The 8,769-nt window shown below is 34.1% G+C and overlaps 1 protein-coding gene across 7 annotated transcripts in view; it reads left to right on the top strand.

The window, feature by feature from the left end:
* Window positions 1–798: 798 nt before the first annotated feature.
* Window positions 799–8,769, top strand: part of LOC126882035 (trehalase-like) — a 122,245-nt gene continuing 114,274 nt past the window's right edge. For 2 of the 7 annotated variants that reach the window (XM_050646816.1, XM_050646815.1), the window contains exon 1: window positions 913–965. The gene's annotated coding sequence lies outside the window, so the exon portion shown is untranslated. Of the gene's footprint in view, window positions 966–8,769 lie in introns of all 7 variants that reach the window. The other 5 variants (XM_050646814.1, XM_050646819.1, XM_050646817.1 and 2 more) reach the window with 5 other exon arrangements.

Raw genomic sequence — 8,769 nt, 5'->3', positions numbered from 1 at the left:
CTCCATGTTTTCTAATGCTGTAGTTACCTCTGAAATTGTTACTTTTGGCATTATTTCCGATCCAACATTTTTTATTATTTTCCGTGCTGGTCTCATTTCATCGTCTTGTTGATGTGTTCTGTAGAGTTCCGTGTAAAATTCTTCTATTCGTTTCAGTACGTTTTCTCTAGTTGTGATTTCATTTTCGTCTTTTCCCATTAATGATATTATCTGACGTCGTCCTAGTGTCGGTCTGAGGCATTTAATACTCTTATTTTTTTCAATAGATGTTGTTATTAATTTTTCTTCTTCTTTTCTTTTTTGTTTTCTGTTTCCTTTTCTAATCTGCCTATTAAGTTCTCTATATTCTTCGGTTCCCTTTCTGTTAGATTTATTTAAGATCTTTCTTTTTTCTATTTGTTGTAATATTTCTTTGTCTAATTCATTGTGTGTTGTTTTTGGTTTTTTCAGTTGCAGAATGCTTTTGTTCACTGTTTCGGTTATAAGGTTATTCAAATCATCAATATCATTGGAGTTTATATGCTGTATGTTAACTTGATTTAATGCATGCATTATTTTTTTATTAAATTCACTATTTTTTAATTCTTCAGATGTCCATTTGTATCTTTTTGATGTATTTCATGTATATTTCATGTATCATGGAAAGAGTCCCACCAGAGCTCAATTTCAGAGAATTTTTCCCTTGCCTTTGTAGAGGGAGTGAGAGCCGATGGCTAAATCTGGGTTAATTCTATTTCATTTGACAATTAAATAGATATTGTGTATGTGCAATTAATCTTTTACTGAATAATTCACGATACTTATCAATCACGGCTTCATTAAACGGATTGTGGAATAAACAATTAACTACTCATGTAAAGTGTTGATATAGATAAACAAAGTACCTAAACAATACCTGGCGTCGTAATGTTGTGAACAAGTCATAGTAAAATTAACAACTTCTGTGAAAACATTTATGAAATTATGTAAGTAGTCGTTTTTATATTATATTGGTATTAAGATTATAATAATATTTATAAATTAGTATTAAAAATAGATGGATGCAACAAAATGTACTCGTACAGTGCGCTGGAATAAGTGTTAGTGTTACCCCCCCCCCCCCATATTAACTTATTTCTTTTTAGCACATAAGCAAAACGCTCGTAGTGGTCGATTTTTAAAATAATTGTAGTATATAATACCATCAATGTTTCGAACTTTACGCGATCCCCCTTCAGGTGACAGTCATAACTTTGATTTTTTTGAATGGGAAAGTACATCATGTGACACCTCATTTAAAAGCTTTTAAAATACGTATTACAAAAATGTGTAATACTTGCGCAAAATTTCCGTCCAATGCTTCTTAAATGAATCCATTTTTTTAATCCTGAGAAAACTAATAAGAATTTTTGAAAAATTTAAACGCAGAATGAAAGATTACATTATTGCCGAGGACAAAAAGTCCTTAAAAACTTCTATAATGTTTAATTTAATAAGTTACAGGGGTGAAAACGAAGAGAAAATTTAGTATGATTTTTAATTTCAAACTGTAACAAAAACCGGGGTTCTGTTGTGGCAGAATAGATATAGCTTTAAAGGGTAATTACTTATTTATGGAAGTTTCCTCAAAATAGGCTAGCTGGAAATTGAAGAGACTAAACCGTAGGGCTCAGGGAAGGATCCGGCCGTATTTGCACGCCCTAGTAAGACGGTACCTACTGAAATCCTTGAATGATAAAGAAAATAACTTAATATAAGGAGTAATGACAAGAAAAGAACTATTGATCAAGAAGATATTCAGAAGTAGTATTGAGCGCCAGGGAAGAATTGAATATTTTCTTCTCCACGTGACCTATATTGCTGTACCTAACTAATACTATTAAAATGGTAGGATAATAAAACATATATGTACAACCAACAAATTTAATGAAAAAAAAATACCTATAACCCCTATATACAATTTTATACAAACTAGCTAACCACCTGACGTACTAAGCTAGTACGCTCCTGTCTATTACACAGATATTACAGTAAAGAAAAGCAAATATATTGAATTCATTATACTAAGACAGTTAATGGATCTAAATATGGGTGTACAAAACTTATTATTAAGGAGGATTACAATATTGGTTGACAATCCCACATCTGATCGGAATGACACACCGGACAATACTGATATATTGTGATAATAACCCGAGATAGTGTGCACAGTATCTTACCAGATAGGTTATGGTCTCCGGACTATTTTAAATAAAATAAAATGCTAATACAATAATGAAAATGACATATAAAAGTTGTGGAAAAGAAAAATATTGATTATGATTACGTTAATTGATTTTAGAAAAATGAATTTATATGATTATTAAGATTATATATGTTATTAAAAATGTTAAAGTTGAAATATGTTATGAAAAAGAATTGAAAATGTAAATTTTAATAATAAAACCTGTCGTTTCTACAAACAGTAGGCCTGTGGCTTCTCCAAACTCCGGTTAAGTTGATGCGCTGGTATATTCCAGGTTTCCTCTACCTTAGGGGGAGTACTTCTCACCAACCAGAAGGTACGACGATGTGTGCGACAAGGAGGTACTTCCTAGCACCGGGAAAACTGTCTATCTCCAAAAAAAAACAAAAAATAAAATCCATCCAATGCCAAAGGAACTCAAAATTATCCTCTATTTATTCCATATCCCAAAAAAAAAGGATTGACTTAATCTTGATCTCCACCAGTGGCCATTACTCTTCAAAAAGGTGTTGGAAAACAAAAAAAAAACTCTTCTTTTCAAAACCAAGAACAAAACAACTTCTTCCCACGTAAACGTATATTCTATTCAAACATTTCAACTAAAATTTTATATTCTCTGTAATGGCCACTGGCGTGATGGCTGATGGGTCTGCTTTCAACAACAGCCGAGATTGAAGTGACGAATAGCCCCTTCTTCAATGACAATCACGTCAGCCGGAAGCCGTATCGACACACAAACCAACTTCTAGGTTCTGAATTCCCCAAAAGTTACCAATTTTGTAGTCGATCAACTGCAACTTTCAATACAATTGTCTGTAAAGTTGGTTGCATACCTAGTTACTATTGGAATAAATATTTTAGTAACGATGGTAATAACTAATCGTTACATTCCCCCGTTACTCGGAGAAAAAAAAATTGATCTAATGAACAATTTTTTTTATACATATATAAATACTCAATACAAGTATCCATAAAAAAAAATCACACGCTGTGGGATCCAACACAGGCGTGAATAACCAAATATCTAAAATATACTACGAATCTAAGAATACTACTCTACTCTAAAATAACCTATATTGGTGACACAGAACTCGTAGGACAAGTTCTCGGTGGCATACATCATAAAGACCAAATTGTGTTCAAGTTGATTCAGTAGATTTTTATAAAACCCCAAATTATAGTCAACAAGAACACCATAATAACCATATTCATAACTGCAAAACAAAACATAACCTATACAACGACTAACTTATACACACTTACATTTGACTCGATCGATTATACCTAACCGCAAATTATGAGTCATGTAAATGGAGTTGTCCTAATGACCAATATATCACATATGGTACCAACATACATATTTAAGGTTTATTATAACCCTTTTCTAAATTACATAATTCAGATAAATCCTAATCAAAAAAAAAATGTCGAATGGGACGAGTAATACAAAATCGTTCTATCAATGGACAACAGATTTAAATAGAGGATATCCAAAGTGAACAATTAGTAGATTTCGTAGCCAATTCGCAATAAGCCAACATAGACCATAGTATATCAAAATAAATATAAGAGTTATTGACAAGAAAGGAAATTATTGTAGCAAGCCTTTTATCCTAAATTGATCCGACATTGGACAACAGATTTATATTGAAGCATATCCAAGGTGGAACAATCAGGCAGATTTAATTGAGCAACGCTACACCTAGTACTAAATGTACTAATGATGATTACATATTTTTTCCCATGACCCTAACTCAACCGATCATCAGATTTGTATCAGATTCAATGGGAGACCTATCTAAGGGTAACTAATCGAATAGTTGACCTAACAGAAGTTAGCTTACTCTGGGATTCTCTAACTATAGCTATAGCTACAACAGATTGATAAGAATGGCCAGAAGAAGCTAACCAATATTTCGAAGTCATCTCTCATGAAAGAATTCAAGAAGTCACATATTAATAACTCTTATAAATAAATCCAATTATGGAAATACTAGAGAACAAGTAAATCAATTTCTAAAGAAACTGCAGATTAAGAAAATGTTCCCTAGTTACTCACAGAGAACAGGATATTGATCCTGACCCTAAGGTACATATATGAACCAAAAAGATGAGTTTCTTGGAAAGATGATGCTCAAACACAATAATCCCTTGGTGCATCCAAAAGCTATATATTTCCATAGGACTGATATCCAAGAAGTCACATTATTATCAGAACAATCAAATAGCAAAACTAAGAATAATAAGTGTACAATAGACAGACAAGTTTAAGACTAAGTCTCTATAGAATGATCATACACTGAAAATCGAATAAGAATGCCTAGTGCATGATTAAAATGATGATTAAACATTCTTTCATAAAGATTCAGCATCTGAACTGATTAGGGTATGACCTAGGGCTAGGCAACGGTGACCCATGAAATCTGCTTCCTATCATGTGCACAGTTGATAAGTAATACAAGTTTCGAACCCACGTATTTGCATAGCCAAGCTAGGCAAACCATTTTCCTAAGAAATGTTCAATACGATAAATAACAACATGGTTTCATAATCTTTATCATAAATTTTATCTCAACTACTTAATTAAATTTTTGACCAATGAAGTATAACTTTGGAATCACACTGTATACTCAAATTGCATTTACCACAACAAATATCAGGATGACTTCTTTAGACCAAAATAAGCTAATGTACCAAGGAATCATACCAAGCATTGGAATAACTTTCCAGTAGAACCTACAAAATTAAACACAACACCAGATAAACATAAACTAAACCTATTATGAGATACACTAATCTACAAGTGATGCCATATATAAGCATAATCACATACAAGGTGTTACAGTTCCATACCAGTTCAATAACAAGCCAAATTAAGCCAAATCTCAATGCTAAAACTAATGACATCTAAGATACATAGAATATGGAAAGCTAAAAATATTATTATAATGGATAAAACATAGTGGCCTATCCGGTGACTAAAATCAAAATCCAATCATTTACCTATTCATTAACCAATCGAGTATTTCTGAAATTTAGAAAGAGGAATTAACTTAATCAATAATGTTAAGTTAATCTTCTTCTTCTGATGATGAAGATTCTAAGTCGTTGACAGTATTATCTGGTAGTAAGTCCTTTATATGAAATCGACCAAGTTTCCTGTTGGACGAACTATCTTTCAATTCATATATGAGAGGAGAGATTACTTTACTGACAACACATGGGACGTACTTCTGACAAAATTTGGCAGAAATAGCATCACCTTTACTAGACTTAACAAAATTGCGTTTCAATACCCGATCACCAACAAAGAATCGCAAATCTCTTTTCCTCAAATTATATTGACTCTGTGACTTAAGGTAAGAAGATTTTAACTTCTTTCTGATGTCTGCAAATATTGGAGGCAAAGTCTGAAGATCATCTAAACGATGAAGCTTCTCAGAGATCGGAGGGAGATTTGTGGAATTGTCTGAAATTAAACCAAAATAATCACCAGACAAAGCAATATTTCTACCAAAATTCAAATAAGCTGGAGAACATTGAGTAACTTCATGGACCGAAGTTCTTATGGCTTGAGCTATTGAGTGAATATACTGGTCCCAAGCTCTGTGGTCTGGATAAGTGTACGATCTAAGGGCTGTTACAATACTGCGATTCACTCGCTCACTATGATTAGCTTGTGGATGGTATGCAGCATTATAAAAGATCTTCTGAACTTTGTATTTAGTTAGAAGGTCTTTAAAAGCCTTAGACACAAATTGAGGACCATTGTCACAAGAAACAATTTGGGGAACACCAAACAACAAAAAGACCTGCTCCTCCAAATATTTCACAATGGCAGGGACAGTGGCATTACGAAGAGGAAAAACTAGTGGAAATTTAGTAAAGTAGTCCACAACTACTAAACAATAGGTATAGCCATTGTAACTACGAGGATATGGTCCAATCAGATCCATGGATATCATCTGCCATGGGAAGTCAATGTTCCTAAAAGTACCCATTAATCCAGCTTGTGGCATAGTACTTGGCTTGCAAGTAGCACAAACTTTGCATCTAGATATATATTTCTTAATATAGTTGCGCATGCCAGGCCAATAATATAATTCTGCTATCCTACTAAATGTTTTATAGGAACCGAAATGACCAGATGTCACATTATCATGAAAAGTACGAAGAATTTCATCCCTGTTTGCTGTTGGGACGACAATTTTCCAATCAGACATATTAGACAAAGCTTCTACTGAACTAACAACATGCTTATAAAGGATATTATTTTCTACCTTAAAATCAGGATACTGATCAGGTTCTTGGGTAACCTTTTCCACCATTTTCTGATACCATGCATCCGGAACTAAAGTGGATAAGTCAAGAAGATTGACATCAAATGTTCGAGACAAAGCATCAGCTACTACAACACCATTTGCTTTACGATGGACGATATTATAATCAAAGGCTGACAACTTACAAATCCATCGAGACAAACGTTGGGAGGGGTTACGCATAGAATGCATCCACAATAATGAACTGTGGTCAGTAATAAGGGTGCACTTACGACCTTCTAAATAGTAACGGAAAGCCTCCAAGCCATGAATAATAGCAAGGAGTTCACGCTCTGTAGTGGAGTAATTTTTCTGAGCCTTATTAAGCTTCTTACTAGTATAGGCTATGGGGTGTTCAGAACCATCTTTCATCTGAAAGAGTACACCACCTGAAGCGGTATTTGAACAATCTGTCATGAGATAGAAGTGTTCACTGAAATCAGGTGAAGTCATGACAGGAGCATTGGTAAGAGCTTCTTTAATGCGATGAAAAGCATCATCGGCTTCAGGAGTCCAGGTGATAGTCTGGCCCTTTTTCCTATTCTTAAGGAGGTCAGTAAGGGGTGATAATAAAGTAGAATAAGAAGGCACAAATCGACGATAGTAACCACACATGTCCAAGATCCTACGTAATTGTGTAGTAGTTTTAGGAATGGGGAAGTCCTTAATAGCGGTTACTTTATCAGGGTCTGTTCTCAAACCTTGATGATCAACAACATATCCTAGAAATTTCAAATTAGGACGACAAAAATTACATTTCTCTAAATTAACAGTGAGATTAGCCTCTTTAAGGCGTGAAAATAATTTCTCCAATATTTCAATATGTGACGAAAAATCAGGAGTAACAACTATGATGTCATCTAAATAATAGAATACGAATGGTTCGAGTTGGGGACCAATAACCAAGTCCATTAAACGACACATTGTTTGCGGAGCTGAAACTAGACCGAAAGGCATTGTGACAAATTGAAATAACCCTTTACCACTGACAGCGAAAGCAGTATACTTCTTACTCTCTTCGCTTAACGGAATTTGTAAGAAGGCTTTGGATAAATCGATCGAAGAGATATATTTGGCATTCTGAAGTTTGCTCAGAATTATATCTATCCGAGGGATGGGATAAGCATCTCGATTAGTAGTGATACTATTAAGTTTGCGACCATCGAAGCATACTCGGAATGATCCATCCTTCTTCTTCGTCATCCATAACGGCGAACAATACGAAGAATTTGACTGTTCGATAATGTTTAGAGAGAGCATCGAATCAATTTCTTTACCTAAATCTGCTTGCCATGCCTGAGGTATGGGATATTGATATTGTCTAAACGGAGTTGAAGTGTTCACTTCGATAGTATGAGATATTAAATGTGTACGGCCTAATTTATCTTTGGAAGAGATAGAAGAAAATTTAGAGATAATATTCTCTAACTGGGTTTGTTCTAAGCTAGACAAACTAGAGAACTCACGAATGGCACTTACAGTTGCGACATTAAAGGAAGATATAAATAACGAAAAATCTGAACAGTTTAATGTACTATTAAATGCATTTAAGAAATCCATGCCAAGAATTATAGAATTTTTAACTGAAGGGATAACATACAATGTAATCATTTTCCGAATATTGGCAACTACGATTTCTGTGTCAAATTTACCTGTAATTGACTGGATTGCACCATCCGCAGTAGAGACTTGCAGAGAAGAAATAGGCATAACATTAATATCAGTATTTTCTAACAATTTCAGCGAATACGAACCTATTAAAGAAATGTTAGAGCCACTATCTAATAGAGCTAAACAAGATTGTCCTAAAATTTCAATTTCAAGATAAGGTCGGTTATCATTATGTTTCCTAACTAATAACGAATTTATATCAAAATCCAAAATATCTGATTTATTTTCAAAATTATCTGGTATTAACATAGACATATTATTATTATTTACAAACGTACAACCTGGTATAGAATTTGGAACGGTTTCCTTGTCTCGATTATGCTTATTACTAAAATTCCAGTTTAAGACTGGAGGGGATAATCTACGATCAAGCGAACCGTACGAGTCAACTGAAGTGTTACTAACAATTACTTTTTCCCGGATTTCGGTTTGCGTGCTGGTCTCCGGTTGGAAGTGTTTCTTCCTTCCTGAGAGGTGTTCGAGCTGCTGGCGGGTATTGGACCTGAAGCTTCGTCTACAGCTGCGGTCATGTTCCCTGATGGTGCTGCTGTTTGA

Source organism: Diabrotica virgifera, chromosome 3, assembly GCF_917563875.1.
Source record: "Diabrotica virgifera virgifera chromosome 3, PGI_DIABVI_V3a".
Classification (NCBI taxonomy): Eukaryota; Metazoa; Arthropoda; class Insecta; order Coleoptera; family Chrysomelidae; genus Diabrotica; species Diabrotica virgifera.
Note: the sequence above shows the minus strand (reverse complement) of the source record. Positions and strands in the feature narration are given on the sequence as shown.